The sequence below is a fragment of the Malania oleifera genome, chromosome 9 (assembly GCF_029873635.1).
Source record: "Malania oleifera isolate guangnan ecotype guangnan chromosome 9, ASM2987363v1, whole genome shotgun sequence".
NCBI classification, from domain to species: Eukaryota; Viridiplantae; Streptophyta; class Magnoliopsida; order Santalales; family Ximeniaceae; genus Malania; species Malania oleifera.
In genome coordinates, this window is record NC_080425.1 from 27923753 (window position 1) to 27945649 (window position 21897).

General features: G+C 35.0%; 1 non-coding gene across 1 annotated transcript; it reads left to right on the plus strand.

The window, feature by feature from the left end:
- Positions 1-478: 478 nt before the first annotated feature.
- On the plus strand, positions 479-584 carry LOC131165203 (small nucleolar RNA R71). The gene has a single exon (XR_009139518.1). It is a non-coding gene; the product is annotated as a small nucleolar RNA R71 (small nucleolar RNA).
- Positions 585-21897: the final 21313 nt, after the last annotated feature.

The window sequence follows — 21897 nt, forward strand, 5'->3', positions numbered from 1 at the left end:
GATGTTGTTTCCACCTGGGATTATAAGTATTCGAATTAGGATCATTGGACAGCTTATCATACCAATTGTGGGTGGCCTTTACTTCCTTTTACACAAGCTTAGGCTGGGAATGTGCGTGGGGGAAATTATAACATATACGGGAAGGGTCATAACATAATTGCACAAACCTCTGCACGCGCCATTGTCTTCAATCCTAAGGACAAGCACTGGTATAATTTTTGGATGTGGCATGTAGAGTAGGGGCTAGGTCCTGACTTTGGTGAACTCGTAAACTCTCTTAGGTTTGGAGGTTAATGGATTGGGTAGTCTACAAGCTGTAGTCATATGTTGATGAGAATTTTCAGCCAAGTTTTCAAAGAGAACTCAGGCCTCGTTCTTGTGCTTTGTGAGGAAAGTACCTCCGCATGATGCATCAACCATGGACCTATCTCTCTCATCTAACCCTTCATAAAAAGTTTGGACTAACTGCCACTTGGGGACCTGATGATGTGGGCATTAACGGAGTAGGTCCCTGAAATGCTCCCACGTCTCAAATAAAAGTTCTCCATCCATTTGTGTGAAACTTATGATTGCCTTTCACAGTTGGTTAGTCTTCCCAAATAGGAAGTACTTTTTCAAAAATTCATGTTGTATGGTGGCTCAGTTGGTCACCGAATTTGGCTTTAAGGACATCAGTCAATATTTGGCCTTATCCTTAAGAGAGAATGGAAAGAGCCTAAAACGAAGGGCATCATCACTAAAATTAGGTATGCAGATGGTGGAGCAAATCTATAAGAACTCATCTAGATGCTCGTAAGGATTTTCCGTGGGGTTCCCATGAAAGTTGGGCAAAATCAAGATGATTGAAGTCTTAATCTTGAATTGCACTACCTGAACATTCGAGAATCAGATGCAAGACAGTGATATGTATGCGTTAGGCACATAGTCCCTTAGCGGCCGAAATGGTTGCTCTCCCACCACAGGTAGGTGGGGAGCTTGGGGTTCCGGGAATTGATTAGTGGGAATTAGTGGGTTTTGTTCATCCATAACTTTTGGTTTATACCACTCAGTGATCTCTAGATTGAAGGCAAGTTTCGTAATGGACCTATGGGATCTTTCAATCTCGGGATCTATAGGAACTATCTTAGGATCCCGATAGCGCAACAAAACATACATAGTTAAAGTACCTAGAATCAAAAATTCAGAGATAACAAACAAAAATGAAAATAAAGAAAGAAATATGAAAATAAAAGAAAAGCAAATAAAAAACACAAGGCAACAATACTCTAAAGTGGAAGTTGGCTTATAACCATAGCTAAGTCTCCGGTAACGGCGCAAAATTTTGGTAGGCTCACCAAGGCTTGGGTCCTTAACTACCAAAAATAAAATTTATACTACCTAACAATCCCAAGTTCAGTAGAAAGTGGGGAAGTCGGATGTCGATCCTCAGGGACTTGAAGCGCAATTATTAAGCTACTTCCAAATTAGTTTACTATAACCTTGTATAAAAGAGAAGTAAAAAGGTGGTTTTTTCAATGAGTGAAATCTAACAATCTACTAGAAAGTATGTAAAAGAAAGAAAGTAAATCTAATGTTGGCCTAACAAGGCTTTTCAATCTTATTTCGATGATAACGAATGAAGGATATTTTAACATGTGTTGTTGAGTGACTTTATTTTAGGATTAAACAAAACAACACTCATGATCATGGAAGCAAGCTAGAAATCAAAGTCAATCAAGTGAAAGTTTCTCATAATATTGAAGCAATAAAAGAAAAACGAAAATCTTAAAGGACTTCAGATCAAACAAGTGAAACATGGAATTTTTATAAATCAATCGAAATATATTAAAGATCCGCTCAAAAAGTTTAATATGGAAGATGGAAAAATACTAGGGACACCTATGAGCTCTTCTTTGAAATTAGACAAAGATGAACAAGGTATATCAGATGATGTCAAGTTTTATCATGCAATGATTAGTAGCTTACTAAATCTGACTGCCAACAGGCCTGATATAATGTTTAGTGTATGTTTGTGTGCAAGATTTCAGGCTGCACTTAAAGAGTCACATTTATTAGCTGTCAAACAAATACTTAGATACCTAATAGAAACCATGAAACTTAGATTATGGTATCCTAAGCATACATCCTGGGAGATTGTTAGCTATTCAAATGTTGATTTTTTCGGAAGTAAAGTAGATAGAAAAAGTACCAGCGGCACATGTCATTTCCTAGGACATTCGTTAGTATCTTGGTTTTCAAAGAAGAAAAATTCAGTTGCTCTATCCAGAGCCAAGGTTGAAAATATAGCAGCAGGAAGTTGTTGTGCTCAAACACTATACATTAAGCAACAACTTATGGATTTTGGATTAAGCTGTGATACAATCCCTATAAGGTGTGATAATACGAGTGTAATAAACATCTTAAGGAATCCTAAATTACATTCACAAACTAAACATAGAAATTAGACATCATTTTCTTCATGATCATGTGCAAAAAGGAGATGTGACACTTGAGTTTGTATGCACAGATGAACAATGAGCAGACATATTCATGAAACCACTTGCAGAGGATAGGTTTATCCAAATTAGATGTGAATTAGGCCTTATTGACTTTACGAGCCCAATCCGGTTTTGATAATGACAAATCACTTGATATTTGATCTGTGCATTGAGTTTGTGAACATGACTTATATTATGCTTGCACGGAAGGATAACGAGTCATGGAAGCCTTAAAGTAAAGCTTACATATCTTGGCAAGATCCATGGAACTCAGAGAATGTGAGAATCAAGATACAAGAGGCAAAGTTCAAGCACATCTTGGGAATGGTTACTTATATCTCATGTATTTACATTTTCGTATGATTTAATTTGAGGTTGAACATATACCATAGAATGATTTTAGGACTCATGCATTTCATGAACATCATTAGGGGACATTCATGGACTTAGAAATAATGTCAAAACCCTGGAAAATGTTTTTATAAAAGAGCCAAGAAAGAAAGCAAATAGATTTCTGAACCGGAAAGAAAATATGCAAAATTGGGGACTTCGGTTGATTGAACTTTAAGTTCAGTTGACAGAAGAATTTCCTCAGACGTCCAAAGAATAAGCTTGATCGTCTGACGTTTTATGGGTGAAAAATAGAAACTAGCAAAAGCACTTCGGTTGTATGAACTTGACACTTCAGTCGTATGAACTTGGCACTTCGGTCGTCTGAACTTGACCTCGGTCATCTGACCGTATATCCAGGCTACTTTTTCGAAGGATAAAATGACTTCAGTCTTCTGGGCTTTTGACCTCAGTCGTCTGAGCTTGCGGGAAAACTTAAAAATTTAATTTTTGTTAATAGAACTCATGAGCTATCTTATTGATCCAACGGTTGAGATCAATTCTAAGGGTAAGACACTATAAATATTGAATATCTAAACCCTAGTACATTAGCTAATACACACAATAAGAGAAGAACACATCTTATTGAAAAGAGAATAGAGGAACTTGTGCTGATTGATAAACGATTGTCTGCTTGTCACTCTACATTCACCTACGTTGGGCAAATCTACTCATAATATCTAAGTGGAACTCAGTTACTCATCTGGCTCTTCATTCGACTATTGAGGTTTGATAATCATATTTTTGATAAGAGTTAGTTGGATAAAGTTCTTTTTATAAAAGCTGGTCTACTTGTTGATATCCATTTTTTTTCACAGAGTATATCATTGCAAAATCTACTTTTGAGTTCTTGTTAAGAAGTCGATCTGGTGTGTGAATCTAGTAAATCATTTCATTAAGAAGATTTCCACTTGGGAAGAACTTTAGGTATTGATTAAACACTTTTGATTCAAGTGAGATTTCATTCGAAGAGTTGATATTTTCAATATAACAAATCTACTTATTTGAAGATCATTTATGTTTGTAACTTTAAATATATATTGAAGGATATTTTTAGAAAATTATATAGTAAAAGTGTTGATCTTTGGTATTATCATCTTAGAGATACATATACATATACATAAAGTCAAATATTACCTAGATCACATTGAGATTGAAATATCATTGAGATTAAAATATTTTGTGAAATAATTTTTACAAAGTGGGTGTAACGTCTTCACAAGCTACAAAGTTATCTTTATGTTCAACGATCTAACCTAAGATCTCCAAAGCATTGTTTTTATACAAACATTTTTAGGAGAATTGATAAAAATGAGTTTGTGTGTTAAAGCATATCATACATAAAAGATTATATCGTTTCATACATTCTGAGCTTCAAATTTTATCATATGTTAATGTATTAAGAATTTGAATTGTACTCACGAGCTTTTTTTTTGGAAGCATTTTTGAGTGTTTTTACAGATTCTATTGTATACATGGTTTGGTGTGTGAACCAGGGTTTGAGGAGAGAGTTGTATCTCTTGTAAGTAGCGGAGTGGGAGGGAGGTGTACCTCTTGTAAGCAGCGGATTATAAGGGAAGCTCCGTCCCAATTTAAAGAGCAAGGATTTAGTGAAATCCTTAAGTGGTTGCTCAAGGCAAGGACGTAGGCTGAGTTGGCTGAAGCTAGTAAAAACTGTGTTTGTCTTCTCTCTTCCCTTTACTATTTACTTTCATCACTATATTTAAATTGTACGTATTGCATGTGTGGGTGGGATAACATTACACACAATTAATTGGGTAATTAAGAACTCATTGGTAAATTGAATCTGCTTTTGTTATAAATCCCTAAAATTGGTTTGCTAAATATACCAGTAGGGATTAAGAGGTAAATAGAGTCAAAGAATTTGAAAATACCCAATTCACCCCCCTCTTGGGATTACACCTAACTCAACCATTGGTATCAGAGCTGATTTACATAGACTTAATTATTTATTTGTAAAAAGATCACATGGCACATATTGGTGTAACTCCATTCGGTGAGGGACACTCATCCACTAGACTACCCATTTTCTGTGGTGTAAACTACACCTATTGGAATCGTAGGATGAGTATATATCTATTTAATGTAGATTGGAAGGTTTGTAAAATAGTGACTAAGGGTAATCATATTCCCATGAAAGTAATTGATAAGATTAATGTACCTAAAACTGAAGAGGACAGCAAGTCAGTACAAATCAATGCCACTGTCATGAACTTGCTTTTCTGTGCATTAGATGTAAATGAATTTAATAGGGTAATGGCATGTAACCCGGCTAAAGAAATTTTGGAAAAATTAGAAGTTATATATAAAGATACTAAGGAAGTCAAGGATAGTAGGATAGACATGCTCACCAGTGAATATGAAGCATTTAAAATGACAATTGATGAATCTATATAATCCATGTACACTAGATTCACACACATCATCAATTCTTTGAATGCACTTGGAAAGACTTACCCTACTTATGAGTTGATCAGGAAAATACTCAAGGGATTACCTCCAGTGTGGGAAGTGAAAGCTACGGCAATAACAGAAGGGAGAAATCTCAAGAAGATATCGGTGGACAAACTCATTGGATTGCTTATCACCTATGAGTTGGCAATAAACGAGAGGAAGATTGAGTAAAGCAAAGCAAAGAAGGTCACTGCACTCAATGCATCATCAAGCTATTCAAGTGAAGGAAGTGATTCCGAAACAGATGATGACATGGCCTTGCTAACAAGGATGTTCAAGAAGTTCTTGAAGATGAACAAGAAGTTCAATAGAAAATTCTGGAACTCTAAATCGGAAAGAGGAGAACCTAGCATAAAGAAAAATAAGGAGGATCCACCAACATGCTACAACTGCCGAGAGGTTGGACACATCAAACCTGAGTGTCCTATACTGTTGAAAGCCTCAAAGAAAAATAAAAAGGCACTGCAAGTCGGCTGGGATACACACAACACTAGTTGTTCAAAATCTAAATCTAGCTACGACGAGGTTGTCAATCCGTGTCTAATTGCACATGATGACCTTGAGGTATAATCATCATTTTCATCATCTTGGTATTATTCTAGTGAGTCTGAAAATGAAAATGACTTGATTTCATATGATGAGCTAAAACAAGAAAACCTACACTCTATTAAAATGCTTGAGAAGAAAACAAAGAAAATATCTGAGTTGAAGAGAAAAATCAAAGAACTTTCAAATTTGGTTGAATGCCAAAATGAATCTCATGCATCTTTCATAAAAGATAAAGATTTGAAAATTGAGGAGTTAGAAAAGGATTTGAAAGATAAATATAAAATTATTTGTAAGTTTACTGAGGGACAGAACAATTTTGAAAAGCTCCTAGGATCTCAAAGAAATTCCCTAGAAAAGGAAGGATTTGGCTTTAAGGGGAAGGAAAATCTAAAGAATAAACACCTCTACATGGGTTATTTTAGAAGAGAGTCAAAGTCATATGTTTCAACTAAGAATTATTATAGAAATACTACATGCTTTAAATGTAGAAGGTTGGGTCACATACAATTCGACTGTCCTTTCAAAAATAAAGATGTAAAAATTAGAAAGTATGGAAGGTCAAAGGTCAGTCTAGCACTAACCCCCCTGGACCCAAAAAAATCTGGGTACCAAAGCTAGTTGTTTGATTGTGTCTTGCAAATATGCTTAAGATTAGCATCCTCAAAAGATAGATGGTATATGGATAGCAGATGCTCACGTCACATGACTGTGGATAAAGTGAAGTTCACATCCATCACACCCAAGGATGAAAAGTTTGTTACTTTTGGAGACAATGCTAAGGGAAGGATCACAGGTGTAGGTAAAGTCAGTAATGATTCCTCACTCATTATAGATGATATTTTATTAGTTGAAGGTTTAAAACATAACTTATTGAGCATAAGCCAACTATGTGATAAAGGCTACAAAGTGTCTTTTGAACATGACAAGTGCACTGTTGAACACAAAACTGATAATAAGATATTGTTTATTGCTAAACGTCATGAGAATGTATATACCACAAGCTTTGATAACTTAACCTCACAGAGTGTGACATGCTTCTCTACTGAAATTAGTTGGATTTGGCATAGGAGACTAGGATACGCAAACATGATTTAATCTCAAAACCAGTTAAGAAAGAATTAGTTAAGAAACTGCCTAAGACTAAATTTGTGAAAGATAAAATCTGTGATGCATGCCAACTAGGAAAACAATAAAGAACAAGCTTTAACAAGAAGAAAGAAATCTCCATTACTAGGCCACTCCAAATGCTACACTTAGACTTATTTGGACCAAAGCCAATTCAGAGTTTAGGAGGAAAATCATATGCCTTTGTCATAGTTGATGATTTTTCAAGATACACATGGGTACTATTCTTAGGTCACAAAGATGAAGCATGTGAACAATTTATAAACCTGTGCAAGAAAATACAAAATGACAAGGGATATACAATTACTAAAATTCAAAGTAATAGGGGTAGAGAGTTCAAAAATCAAGGCATGGAAGACTATTGTAATTCATTAGGAATTGCCCATAACTTTTCAGCACCTAGAACACCACAACAGAACGGTGTAGTTGAAAGGAAAAATAGGTCTATACAAGAAATGGCCAGAACTATGCTTAATAAACATAAATTACCTAAGTACTTCTGGGTTAAGGCAGTGAATACTGCCGGCTATATGCTAAATAGAGTTCTTATTAGACCTTCACTTAATAAGACCCCTCCGAATTATGAAATGGCCATAGACCAAACATATCACATTTTCATGTCTCTGGCTGTAAGTGTTATGTGCTTAGAGACAATGAGCATTTAGGAAAATTCGATGTGAAATCAGATGAAGGTATCTTCCTAGGGTATACCTTAGATAGTAAAGCCTATAGAGTATATAAAAAACGAACATTGATGGTCATAGAATCTATTCATGTAGTTTTCAATGAGTCAAACCCTTTATCCAAAAGAACTAATGAAGATGAAATTGAATTAAACAAGGAATTTATAGAACTATCAATTGAGAATGATTCAGAAAAGAAAAATGAACTTAAGGAACCATCCATTAAAATTGATCAAACTGAAAATGAGGTTAATGAACCACCTATAGAATGGAAATATATAAATAATTATCCCATTGATCAAATAATAGGTGAACCATTACATGGAGTAGCCACTCCATTACATCTGTAGTAGATTGCGCTGCTGCGTGGACAGATGGCTCATCTTCTTGGAATGCAGTCTTACTGGCACTCATCTCACTATCTACAAATTCTGCAATAGCATACAAACTTTGGGGTGGAATCTTTTGGGCCACATGCCATTCACCCTTCAATTTGGTGTCTTTAAGGTAAAACACTTGTTCTGCCTATGTTGCAAGCATGAAAGGGTCATTTTGATACAGGTCTTGCTAAAATTGACACTGGTGAAGTAGGCATTGGTGTTTATCCTAATCTTTTTATTCCCGATGTCCCACTAGGTACACTTGAATAAGTGGACAACTCTGTTTGCTCCATAACTAAGCTCTATAATGTCATCCAACACACCAAAGTAGTCAATTTCTTCATCTCATTCTGTGCCTAGCACCGCAACCCCACAATTTTGGGTTCTTCAATGCAGTTTGAGGCACTTTGTATGAAATCGTAACCTGTTAACAATGCAACCAATGTAGTGGTTAACTCGTTGATCAGGGCCACATGCCAACGCGTACAAATCTTTACTTGTCGTTGGTTCATTATTGTAAAACATGACTTTCATCTATTAAATAAACAGGAGTTTAGAAGAATAAACCGTCAATAGTGAAAACATACATTGCTTCTCACTCAAGCAGTTTTTGTTACTTACACGACTCCCAAATCAGTTGATAAATTCCTTCTTATGTCTTTCGTCAACATTCCGTTCATTTTGGGTTAGGAGTTCAGCTTTATGTTCGCTATATGCAACAGTAGTACATGTTAATGTCAATGACGTATATAATTATGCATATGTAAATACAATGCAAAGTAAGGATTTTGAAACCACGTACTCGATATATGGAACAGTTTCATCACAATTGCTGAAGACGTAAAAATAAGCCTTTTCTAGGTCGTCCATATCAAAGAAATCGTAAACTCGCGCACTGAGAGGCCGAACATTTTCTCGAAATATAGAGTTCCTAGGTTCTTCATCTTTGGCATTAATAGCATGAACATCTACATTTCGCTCATCACGAGTGAACATTGTGTCAATATCATGTAGATACATTGAGCAAAATGCAAGACATTCACTGTCAATGTACGCCTCAATGGTTGAACCTTCCGACCGTGCCTTATTGCCCATCTACCCCTTCAAAGTGGACAAGAACCTGTACATTTTATGTAGCATTATAGACTTGTTGACACAATAAAGAAAAAAAATAAAAATAGGGAAATCACGTGACCATTATACAAGGACTTTATACTTTACCTCTCAATAGGATACATCCAACGATATTGAACTGGTCCTCCAATTATGGTCTCCCTTGGTAAATGAACAGCTAGGTGGACCATCACATCGAAGAGTGCTGGTGGAAAAATTTTCTCCATCTTGCATAGAATGATCACGATGTCATCCTTTAATCGTTCAAGTACGTTTATGCTCAATTTTTTTTAGCACAACTACCGAAAAAAGAATCTCAGCTCAATCAGCACCGAGCGAACATCTTCAGTCAAGTGTCCACGAAGGAAAACGGGTAGAACCCTTTGTAGAAGTACGTGATAGTCATGACTTTTCATTCCCAGCATCTTCCCTTCCTTCGTGTTTATGCATCGAGCTATGTTTGATGCATATCCATCGGGGAACTTCACTAATTTCAACCATTCGAAGAATTTATTCTTCTCATCCTTCGAAAATGCGTAACAAGCTGATGACATGAGAATTTTGTCCCTATCACGAAACAGGTGCAGCTCAGGTCATATTCCCATGTCTTCCATATCTTGGCGAGCCTTTGCGGTGTCCTTTGTCTTCCCATTTATATCAAGAAATGTACCAATGACATTCTTCCAAATGTTCTTTTCGATGTGCATGACATTCAAGTTGTGGCATAGTAGAAGATCTTTCCAGTATGGCAACTCGAAGAAGATGCTTCTCTTTGTCAATTCAACTCCCACTCAGCGCATTTTATTTTTCTACTAGTCGGTGGTTTCCCAAATTTCACATCTCCGATCAACCTTAGCTGGTTTAATATCTCTTCCCCACTTAGCCGCTGACCGGTGCAAACTGCAAGTGCACAATATCGTAGTTTTATAATATAATGATGTGTAGAGTATCGTCCTCAGGGATTGATGTCTTAATTTTACCAAGTACCGAAATTTTACTAACCTTGATTTTATTTAGAAAAATTAATAATTTTAGACTGCAAAATTTAAACAAGGCTACTTTAAATAAACTATTCAGGAGAATTTAAAACTGGATACCGCGTGTCAAATTGATGATGGTGAAAACTTCTAGGAAACCGATTTCACCTAGTTTCTCACTATGTTTTACTCATTTAGCCAATTCAACTTCGTTTTCTCTGTTTGTTAGCAAATCGCCAATTTTTCCAAAAGCCTCTTTCGATAGTCAATCAGAACCTATTCTTGTTTATTATTTAACATAAGAGTATGCAAATTAATAACGCAAGAACGCAGTAAGACCTCGATTTTTAATGCTACGTAGGTTCATACAAGTCTTTCGATTGCTATATTTACCTACGCTGAATTATCCAAGATCTATCCTATAATCCCCCCTTTCGTTAGCAAATTACAAGACTAAAATCATTTAATTAATGGCCAGTTAATTAAAAGCATTAGGCACAGAATAACTCAAACAAACATTAATGAAAACTACTTCAGATTAGCATCAAAGAGCAAGCATAGTTCGAAACTGGCTACATCGTTTTCCTAGAATTCAAAAATTTAGTTCATTCCGAAAATTAAATCCAACATAACAGATTTCACCATATTTTCTTCAATTTGGAGCGTACGGAAAAGATCAACACTCACTGCACCGCCGTCGCGCATCACGAACACCCCGAACACCACCGTTGTTCGCCGCCTTTTGATTCTGAAAAGATAGTATTTTCACGTGCTTCCAACTCTCCCTTGCTGGCTATGTGTGTATCTTTGCAGCACCCCCAAAAGAAAACCACAAGAAAGCTCCCCAAAAATAATTTTTCCCAGAAACTTTTTTTGTGTTTCTTCTTCGTGTCCCCCTTTTTCTAAGAAAATCCTTTCTTTTTTTTATATGGTGCGGCCTCTCTCACTCTAGCCCACCAGCGCACGCTGCTCTCTCCCCCTCTCTTCTTGCACACGGCACTCTCCCAAGGAAACCCTCCCTTGTTGACTTTTCGATCCTTTCCTTTTGTCATTTCTTTCTTTGCTTTTCTTTCCTTTCCTTTTTTCTTTCCATTCTTTTGTCTTTCCTTTGTATGTACCCAGTGCACACTGCCCTTATGAGATGACCCGGCTGCATGGCTAGGTCACATCTCATTTTTTGATTTTTTTGATTTTTTTTTTTTTTCAAAGGTACATGAACTGCGCTCCTCTTTCAAGCCCACTTTAGACCCTCTTACAGCTCGTAACTCTCAAATCTTAAAACATAAAAGATGTAGAGCTCTTTTTCATATTTTCCCAAAATTTTGAATCATCTCAATCAGAGCTTATATGAGAAAGTTACGCCAAGATTACGAAGAATTGTCAAAAAAATCCATAAAACGGCGTATGCTAACTTCACGTCTGATTTCGGCCTTGATGCTGCCAGTATTTTGCAAAACACAAAACATGAAAATTGTAGATTGTTTTCTTATCTTTCTATGGCATCTTGAATCATCTGAATCAGAGGTTGGATGAGAGAGTTACGCACAGATTGCAAAGTACCGTCGGTTTTTTTTAGCTTCCAACAGTTGCTCTGCAATAAAAAACACCAAAATTTCATACATTACTCAATAAAACCCAAATTTTATAAATAGAACACAATGTTAGAATATTTAGAGTAGTTAGGCATTTAAATACAAAATATCATTTGCAATGCATGAATTAAAGCACCTAATTACGCATTTTAAGCGCGTAATCAGCCGCTTTGGCGGCGACCTTCGTTCAGGTTTTCCATTGAAGCTTCTGACGTCACGACTCCTCCAAGGATGTCTAGTTCGTAGAAAATGGCGATGACACATAAAGCATAACTTGCAGCCATGCTTCAAGGATAAGGACCCAACATCCTTGTTACATACTGGGCATGCTAAGTAACCTTTTGTGCTCCAACCTGATAGGTTGCCATATGCAGGGAAATCATTAATTGTCCACAAGACTGCAGCATGCATCCGAAATGTTGTCCCGATTTCCACATCGAATGTCTCCACTCCTTTTTCCCATAATTCTTTTAACTCGTCAATTAATGGACATAGGTAAACATCAATATCATTACTAGGTGCTCTTGGTCCGGGAATCAGCAGAGACATATAAATGAAATGTTCTTTCATACATCGCCATGACGGCATATTGTATGGCATCATCATTACTTGCCACATGCTATATGGGTTGGTCATGTTACCAAAAGGATTGAACCCATCTAAAGCAAGGCCAAGTCTGATGTTACGAGAATCACTAGCAAACCATGGATGCATTTTATCAAATTCGGCCCAAGCTTCGGAGTCCGCTGGATGGCTAAGGGTGTTTCCATCTTGAAGACGTTTCTCTTGATGTCATCTCATATCTATAGCAGTCTTTTTGTGCATATACAATCGTTACAACCGCAGGATTTAATGGACAATATCACAAAAAAATTTTGGGAATCTTTTTACCCTTCTTCTAATTAGTTGTATACCTTGGTTCACCACATTCTGGGCACTCGTTTGCATTTTCATGTTCACCATAAAAGAATGCACAATCATACCTACACGCATGTATTGAATGTAACCGAGACCCAATTCACGCATGTATGTCTTCACCTCATAAAAGGACTTGGGAAGTATTTCACCATTAGGCAGTGCTGCCTTAATGAGGCTTAAATGTATGTTGAATGCGCTCTGAGATAACCCATGCATTGTCCTTGCATGAAGCAACTTTATCAGAAACTCTAATTTTGAGAACATTTTACAGTTTGAAAATAGGGGCACCTGTGAATCCCTCATGAGATTAGCAAATGGTTTACCGAATCGATTCAACGTACTAGGATCGCAAGGTATGGTACCCGCTGAAGTAGTTTCATCACCAATACGCGACACACTAACATCACCCATGTCCACTGCAATCCCCCTTTGCAATTCACCTAACATTTCGATTAACCCTTCTGAACGTGTATCACCACCTACTATATTCGCCCCCTCATCTTCATCGTCATCATTATTGCTTTGAACTGCATAATCTTCACCATGGAACACCCATCTTGTGTACCTTTTCTCCATTCCAAAGTCTAACAAATGTGAATGGACTAGATCAATGTGTTTGAATTTTATGTTTTGGCATTTCTTGCAAGGACACCTTATTCTACTAGCTTTGTCTGCACGAGGACCCGCGAACTCTATGAAATCATGTACCCCTTTCACGTATTCTGGCAAAAACCTACCCTAAGCATTCATCCAACTCTTATCCATGTTCATTAATTACCCTATAATATGTTCAAGTAAATGGTGTTCATTATATTCTCATAATGTTTATCATGCATGCATCATGAATCCTATAATCAACCATCATACTCTAAAGGGTACGGATCCTATCCCATTCAGGAATGTTGCATTTACATTGTGATCAATCGCTCAAATTCCTTCGTCGTAGTCGTTATAAATTTCGACAGCATCTCCCCATGGCTCTCCAAGTACACGAGATGGGGGAAGTGAAAATTTTGCTAGTTCTCCATCACTAACAAATTGTCACGACACCCCACTATGCACCCAGAGAACATAAGTAGAGACGTGCTTGAAATATATAATGACAATTGACAAAGCGTAAACAATGGCAATAATGTAAATACAACTTCCTGAGTTGTCTACATTAGACAATTCAAGAATGGTTGAAATACAAACATTACTAATCGTAAGTGAAACAAATGATTAACATGTTCAAGTGATTATTAGTCAACATAGTATGACTAATAATCAATTGAAATATAACAATTGATTTGTCTCACATGTACAATTAGGAATAAATGTATAGTAATCGTTCTTGGATGGGTCTAAGCTTCAATGAATACATGAAATGACAATAATTAATTTGGCATTTTACTTCATATTCCATTTAACGAAATTTCGGCAACATGTCATTTGTAAATTGGACATTTCCCAAAAAATTCCTACACTAAAACTTGATAGATTTAAACAAGCGAATTACAATAATACGTACCATGCAGATACTAGTGAGTTTGAGCATGCGAGAACCTAATTCCACTACGAGCATGCAATTCACAATGTTGAAAAACCTTAAAATTACAAAATAAAAAAATTCCACTCTCCCCAGCTGACCCAGCCAACTGATGTAACCAAACTAGGTCTACTGTTCAAATCGCTACTCATTTGGATCAGCACTTAGCAATCATGCTCAACTTTGTTCACGTAGATGTGCCCCATCTGAAGATTGTTGCTACACTATTTTGGGCAAAAAATCATCAAAATTATTCATAATGTGCATTGAGTTTGATACTTTAAAATTTATATAAATTTGAAAGTTCATTGTTCAATTGCGAGCATTGAACCTGAATTCAAGAAATATCCTCTTAAGCAATTTTTAAACCTCGCGAGGTTGTTTTCAAGGTCTATGAACCTATTTGTTTTACTATGTGAGGCATAACCTATTAATGCGTACCTTCTACCTTGAATTCACAGCTTAGGTCTTTAAAAGATTAGATCGCGTTTAGTATGCTAGAAAATCATTCAATAGTTTTTATTTTTCATTTTTAGTTTCTTAAAAGAATTAAAAAAATGCTAACTCTTTTATTTCTAGGTTTCCAAATAATTAGAATATAGAAAATTATAATTTTTTAAAAATTTTCAAAAATCATATATAAAAAATCAGAAATCAAGAAAATAAGAAAAAAATATTTTCCAACTTTGCTACTCAAATTTAGAAAATTGAAAAACAATATGGCATTTTTGTAATTATTTAAAATTTTTAAAAATGAAAAATAAAAGTATTCTCCATGAGGGAATAGTGCCAAAACTTATTGTTTTTCAATTTTTTTTATATAAATGCTAGAAAATAAAAATTCCTAATTTGGTTTTTTTTTTAATTATTTGAAAAAAAAACTAAAAATGAAAATAAAAATTGTCTCTCATAACTAAACAGACCCTAAGACTTTCTATTCTACCATTATAGTAGGGTTAAAAATCCCCACCCTTTCAATAATTCAAACCTGAGACCAGCGTGAAAGTTCCAACTCCCAACCCTTTAACCCAAAAACACTCAAACTATTGTATTTACCAAATGAAGAAAAACAAGATTTTCCACTACCATAATGAATTCATGATATAAATTACGATTGAGAATGCAAGTATTTAAGTTCCATGATTGCACTTCACATTTTAAAGCTTAGGGAGCAGGTGCAATGGCATACTAAAAGATCTATAGTGGGATCAATAAAAATTTTGTTGAATAAACAGTAGCATCCCTAGCAAGAGGGTTTGGACCAACAACTTAAGGCAAACTTTGTAAACAAATAAGAAAGATAGAGAACACAAAGTCAAGAATCCTAAAGGGCTCAACTAGTAATATTTGTTGTAAAAGGGATAGCCTAATTAAAGAAGTTTTGAGTTATACTTGAAAATTTTCAAATGAGTTCCCATTACTTTAGAATATTATGAATAGTAAAATTTTCACCATGTATCACCCTAGAGGCCTAGATAAAAATGATTTAGAGTGCGTGGCAAATTTACCACAAAAGAATCAAGCCCTAGTAAAAGAAAATTATGAATATTAGTTCCTCTAAGGGAAAAATGGTGATTTATGGCTATGGCATTTGTTCCATTGATAAAGAATGACCAATGTACAAAAGAGAAATTATTGCAACAAGATGTTGGGAGAGAATGGTGTAGATCTAAAACAAAATGGCAAGTTATAGCTAGATGTTATCTTCCTACATTTTATTTCAGACACTAATGCTTCCTTTGCATTATATGTAATTCAAACTTTGGCTCCAAAGAGGCGTTCCATTTGTTAAATTTTGAGAATGTTATATTGGAGGTCTCAAATTAGAATCTTGTAGATAGATATGAGTGTAGGATGGAAGATGGACTACTGCTTGTTGTGTAGTCCACGTCTAATGGCCTCTACTTAAAATTAAACCTTAATATTTAAATGGAAGAGGAGTTGGTCTGTTATGCCAACGCATAAAACATATAGAGATAATTGCAATTTTTGCGTAATAGCATACTGGTTTAAATATTTTTTCCTTTATGTTACATATAAATGCTATGCAAATTAGGAAACTTTGGCTTACCTGATATCAAGTGGACAAGTGCCTTAAAAAAATTTTATGTTGCAGACCATATATAACTGATACTAATAATAAAGTGACATACACAACCATAACAATTAATTAAGACATTTGAATCAAAATAATTAAGTAGAATTTGTGAAACAAATAAACATACCAAACGAGAAAAAATAAATACCCAATAATAGGATGATCATAGAAATTGAAAACTAAAATTTGCTTTAAAAGAAGTATGATTTGATTTAGTACAAAGGAAATAGAAACATAATGTTTTGAACTGGTTGCAAATTAGCAACAATTCAATTCAATGATATATACAGTTGTGTTTGTAAAAATTTGTTCATGAGGGTGTTTGTGTGTGTGCACCCAACCCATATAGGCTACATCCCACATAGAGCCATTGAATTTGAGACTTTATCCACACTAAATTTAGATTATGAGCAGACTATAGAAAAGGAAAAAGAAAGTTGAGGTAACCCTCAATTTCAAATGTCCCATTGAATTTTTCATGAATCACACAAAATTTATCAAAAATTTGAAATTTAAACTTGTTAAAAATTTAACTATACAACGAAATTTTCTTGAAGTTCAAATGTGAGATTGAAAAGTTCAGAATGAAATTTCTCTCTCAATTTTTATCTCCTAACTGAGTACTTTTATTAGAAGGATATGAATAGCTTTCGAAACTTTTGACATTATATAAACATTAAACTTAGATATTAGTTAGAAATTATTATTTTTCCATTTATATCTTAATTACCTATATTTGTATAATAAATAATATTCAAATGATTTATGAATTTCACATATATTAATTGAATACATTTAATATGTTTATTTATTTTATTGTACTATAATTATTGGACATTCTACACCACCAATGGCCAACCTTTTCTTTCCGCACTTTATTTAATATGTTTTGATTCCAAATCTTGCATAAATATCAAGGATTTCTTAAAACTAAATAATCACTCCACAAATAGAAAACTACATTTAATCTAAAAGAAGGTAAGTTATGATCACATAGAGAGTAAAAAATTCAAGTAAATTCCATTAAGTAAAATAAAATTTAAGAAAGAAATAAAGTGATACCAAAAAAGGACCAAGAATATAGACAAATCTAAATTTAAACAAATATAATTTTAATGGTTCCAAAAATGTATGGTAAGACTACAAGTGACCTACTCTTTCTCACACTACACAAACAGATAGATCTGCTAACAAAACAATATTACTCAAACTACAACAATGTATCAAATTTTCTTTGTTCTAGAACTCTTAAAAAATAATTCTGAATTCTGAATTCTACATCTCCCAGCTCCAGAAATACCCAAAAACCTAAACAATTGTGCACTAAAATAGATTCGGTAGTGAAAGGAAGAAAGCAATGAGACAAATTAATAAAAACCTAAATTCTTACAACACTTGTGTAATCAAAAGAGGGAGTTGATTGAGAATCTCCAAATCACTCACTTGTATAGCCATATTATAACTCTCATTTGACATTACACAATGCCTACACAAATATGATATTAAGCCGTTGTAATCATGCTAATAATCATCAATTTCTCGAATCCCTATATATAGTTTAACCCACTAGTGCACATTAATCTTTTCTACTTGGAAAATCTATGAAAATGACTTCTCCTAGCTTAGTGTATCATTTTACCCAGAAAATCTATAAGCTCTGTTTGGAAATCCATGTATATGAAGCATTTACATTTACGCTATTAATAAGCATCAACAAGATTCACGATGAGGCTTACACTAGAAAGGCTCAATAAGAGAAAAACAAATACAACAATTAAGCCCCTCTGCTCACTAGTAACAACAAGTTTTCTCACTAAATGAAAGTAAAATAAATAGTTATATAATAAGATAGAAATGAGAAAGAAAAGGAAAAGCGGCACCTTTATGAAAGCCAAACTAAAGGATCACTAAACTAGTAGCGCCATGAGTCCCTCATTCCCAATTGCCACTCTTGGTAGTACCATGAGCCCCTCACTACCCACACCACCACACAACCACCTCCATTCAGTAACAAATCCAACTGAACTACTTTTAATTTGTTCAACGAAAGGTGCCTTTGTTATTTATTTCAATTGGATTATTATTATCCATGTAAATATTGATTCTCTAACATTTAAATTGTATTTAATGATGAATTGATGTTGAATCCTCTACTCCTATTCAATTTAATCATTTGCAGTTGCTAGTCCTTTCCCCATTAATTAGCGATTCATCTTTGGTGCATTACCTTTTATCAAAAAATCAAGATAGAGCATGTGGTCATCCTTACTCCACACTAGAATCATCATTTGTTGGGAAGGTATTTTTACGTTTTTGGAAATCAATCAATAACATACACACACATAAGTAATTGTTATATTAGTGAAATAATCTTTCACTTTTCCCATCATTGTTCCCCATAAGAATTTATCACTTATATTATTTTATTTTAGGAAGAAAATTCTAAAGTAGAAATAATACAGAAATAGATACCCCAAAGCACCGACAAAATGCAAACTATTTCTGGAATACAAAATAGGCGTATAGGTCTCAAGAGATACCTGGGAGTAGCAAGAGACTGGGAGAGGGGTTCAACAAGGGTTGCGAGTTGGCTAGGGCTCCGACCAAACCCAAGATGTTTGGCGAGAAGGCCGTCAGTTGGCTGGAAAGCGGGAGACTGTGAAAGGGGTTCAACGGGGGTCGTGAGTCCTCTAGGGCTCCGACCAAGCCCGAAACGTCCGGCGAACAGCACGTACTAGGCCGATAGCAGTGGGAGATTGGGAGAGTGGTTCGCGGGAGTAGGAGCCAACTGAAGCAAGAGGGAAAAACGAGGAGCAGGGGAAAGTGTGGGAAAATATCTCGCGTGAAGGGATAAGAGTTTTGGGCATTAATGAAGGTTTCAAAACCATCACTACTACTCTTCGTCTGATATTTTTTTTTAACATGACATAACATTAGTAACGGTCTATAATTCGTCACTAATAAAGGCCTATTAGTGACGAATCTAGAAATTTGTCACTAATAGGGGACCAATGGTGATAAATTTGTAAATTCATCACTAATACTATGAACATAAATTTTTTTATTTTTATTTTTTAAAAAAGAAGTATTAGTGACGAATCTACTAATTCGTCACTATTGGTCCCTTATTAGTGACGAATTTACAACATCGTCACTAATACTCTGGACTGAATTTTTATTTTATTTTAAAAATATGCATTATTTGACGTTTTCAAATCCGTCACTAATACGGGACCAATAGTGACGAATTCATGAATTCGCCACTAATACTCTGAACTTAAAATTTTTAATTTTTTTAAAAACAGGAAGTATTAGTGACGGTTCTCGAATCCGTCACTAATAATGGGCCGATAGTGATGAATTTGTAAATTCGTCACTAATACTCTGAACTCAAATTTTATTTTTTTTATTTTTTAAGTGAAGTATTAGTGACAGTTGTCAAATCCGTCACTAATAATGACCAATAGTGACAAATTTTGTAATTCGTCACTAATTCTTTGAACTCAAACCCTTAACTAAATCTTTTATATATTCATAAATATTAGTAGTGACGGTTGGTTAATCGTCACTAATAAGTGACTTTTAGTAACAAATTTAATCCATCACTAATATCATAAAATCATCGCTAATATTTTCACGGAAAAAATTTCGCGCGAAAATTGTTTGCCGCGCAGTTTTTAGTGACGAAAGTATTAGTGACGGTTTTGAAGAACCGTGACTAATACAACACTCTTAATGATAGTTTTAAAACCGTTACTAATACTTTCATCACTAAAAACCTATTTTTTTTTTTTTTTGTAGTGATGAGAATCATCAAGTGCATCAATAACATAACTATCACAATATTTAGCAGATGATTTAGCATTAGATATATCATAGCATTCAGCAACAGAATCATCTACGGAGGTTGAGATAGGAACATATACCTCACTATTTGTTAATGCAATTACCGTGTCATTTACCACTTCCTAAGTGGTGGTTTCATTCTCCCGGGATTCTTCATATTTCCTTTCGAGTTCATCCCAGATTTCTTGTGCACTACTACATGCCACAATCTCAACAAAAATATTAGTTTCTAAAGCACAGTACAGTATATCCATGGCATTAGAATTAATCATATTAAAATCATTTTCATTTATTTGTACACATCTTCCTTTAGCAGTCACAAGCCAGACCTTCTAGTCCATAGATTTCAAAAATATGGTCATTCTAATTTCCCACGTGGTGTAATCGACACCACAAAATAATGGAGGACTGGAAAGTGACTGTCTCTCACCGAATGGGGATACACCAATGTGAGCCATCTCTATTTTTTAACAAAAACATTTAAGTTAATACCACGAGGCTCTGGTACCAATTGTTAGCTTTGGTGTATTCCCAAGAGGAGGGATGAATTGGAATTTAAAATTTATTCTTCCTAGGTTAAACTAGTTCAGCAATAGTACATTCACAACCTAGGGTCTATCTATGTAGTTCCAATATGCGCAGATAAATATCACGCGAAAATTAAATCATACGCAACATTCACACTGTAACATACACATACGAAAATGTAAATTGTAGAAATATAAACAATGCACATGATATGTTCTCGGGGTTCGGCCAACTGTGCCTACGTCTCCGCCTCTAGCTCGCAAGTCCGACGATTCCACTAATGCTCACTTAAAGGGTGGAGCGGCATCTAATACAACCAGGTCAATTAGCACAGGGCTGACCTCAACCTTTACAACTAGGTCAATTAGCGGGGCTGATCTCAACCTACACCTTAATAGGATGGTGCACCTAACTTTCCTAACCGGGTCTAAGTCAATCTAGACTATTTCAAAGGGCTAGTCTCCCTCTTCAGGCACGTGCCTGGAAATACAGCAGTATGTTCACAATAAGACCGGTACAGTGATTATGCTTCTCAAGTAAAGCAGATATGTACCCAATACACAGAGCATACTCAATCAATCACACATCAACTATGTAGGAAATGTAAGCACAGTGATGTGTATTTTGTGCAAGCTACACTCAACAAGATATGATCGTTAACATGTTCAAAAGTTTTCTAATCAAGCTATTTTTTTGAAACAGAATATATCAAGTCTTAATAATAATCAAGGTTTCAAAGATGCTGCAAGTATTCAAAATAACTCAAAATATTTTCTTCAATGTAATATGCTCAAGTAAAGCAGATATGTACCCAATACGCACAGTATACTCAATCAATCACACATCAACTATGTAGGAAATGTAAGCTCAGTGATGTGTATTTTGTGCAAGCTACACTCAACAAGATAGGATCGTTAACATGCTCAAGAGTTAGCCAAGTTATTTCTTTGAAACAGAATATATCAAGTCTCAATAATAATCAAGGTTTCAAAGATGCTGCAAGTATTCAAAAACAACTCAAAATATTTTCTTCAATGCAATATGCTCAAGAGTTGCTTGAAAGAATAATAAAGTTTGTAGAAAAATATTTTTGCACAACAAAATCAAGCTGTTGGACACTTGCAATAACAATGCAAATATCCTCAAGCCTATGAGTTTATCCCAACACAAGATTTACTATATTCAAACTTGTGGGATAAACTTTGCTAAACTCCCCAA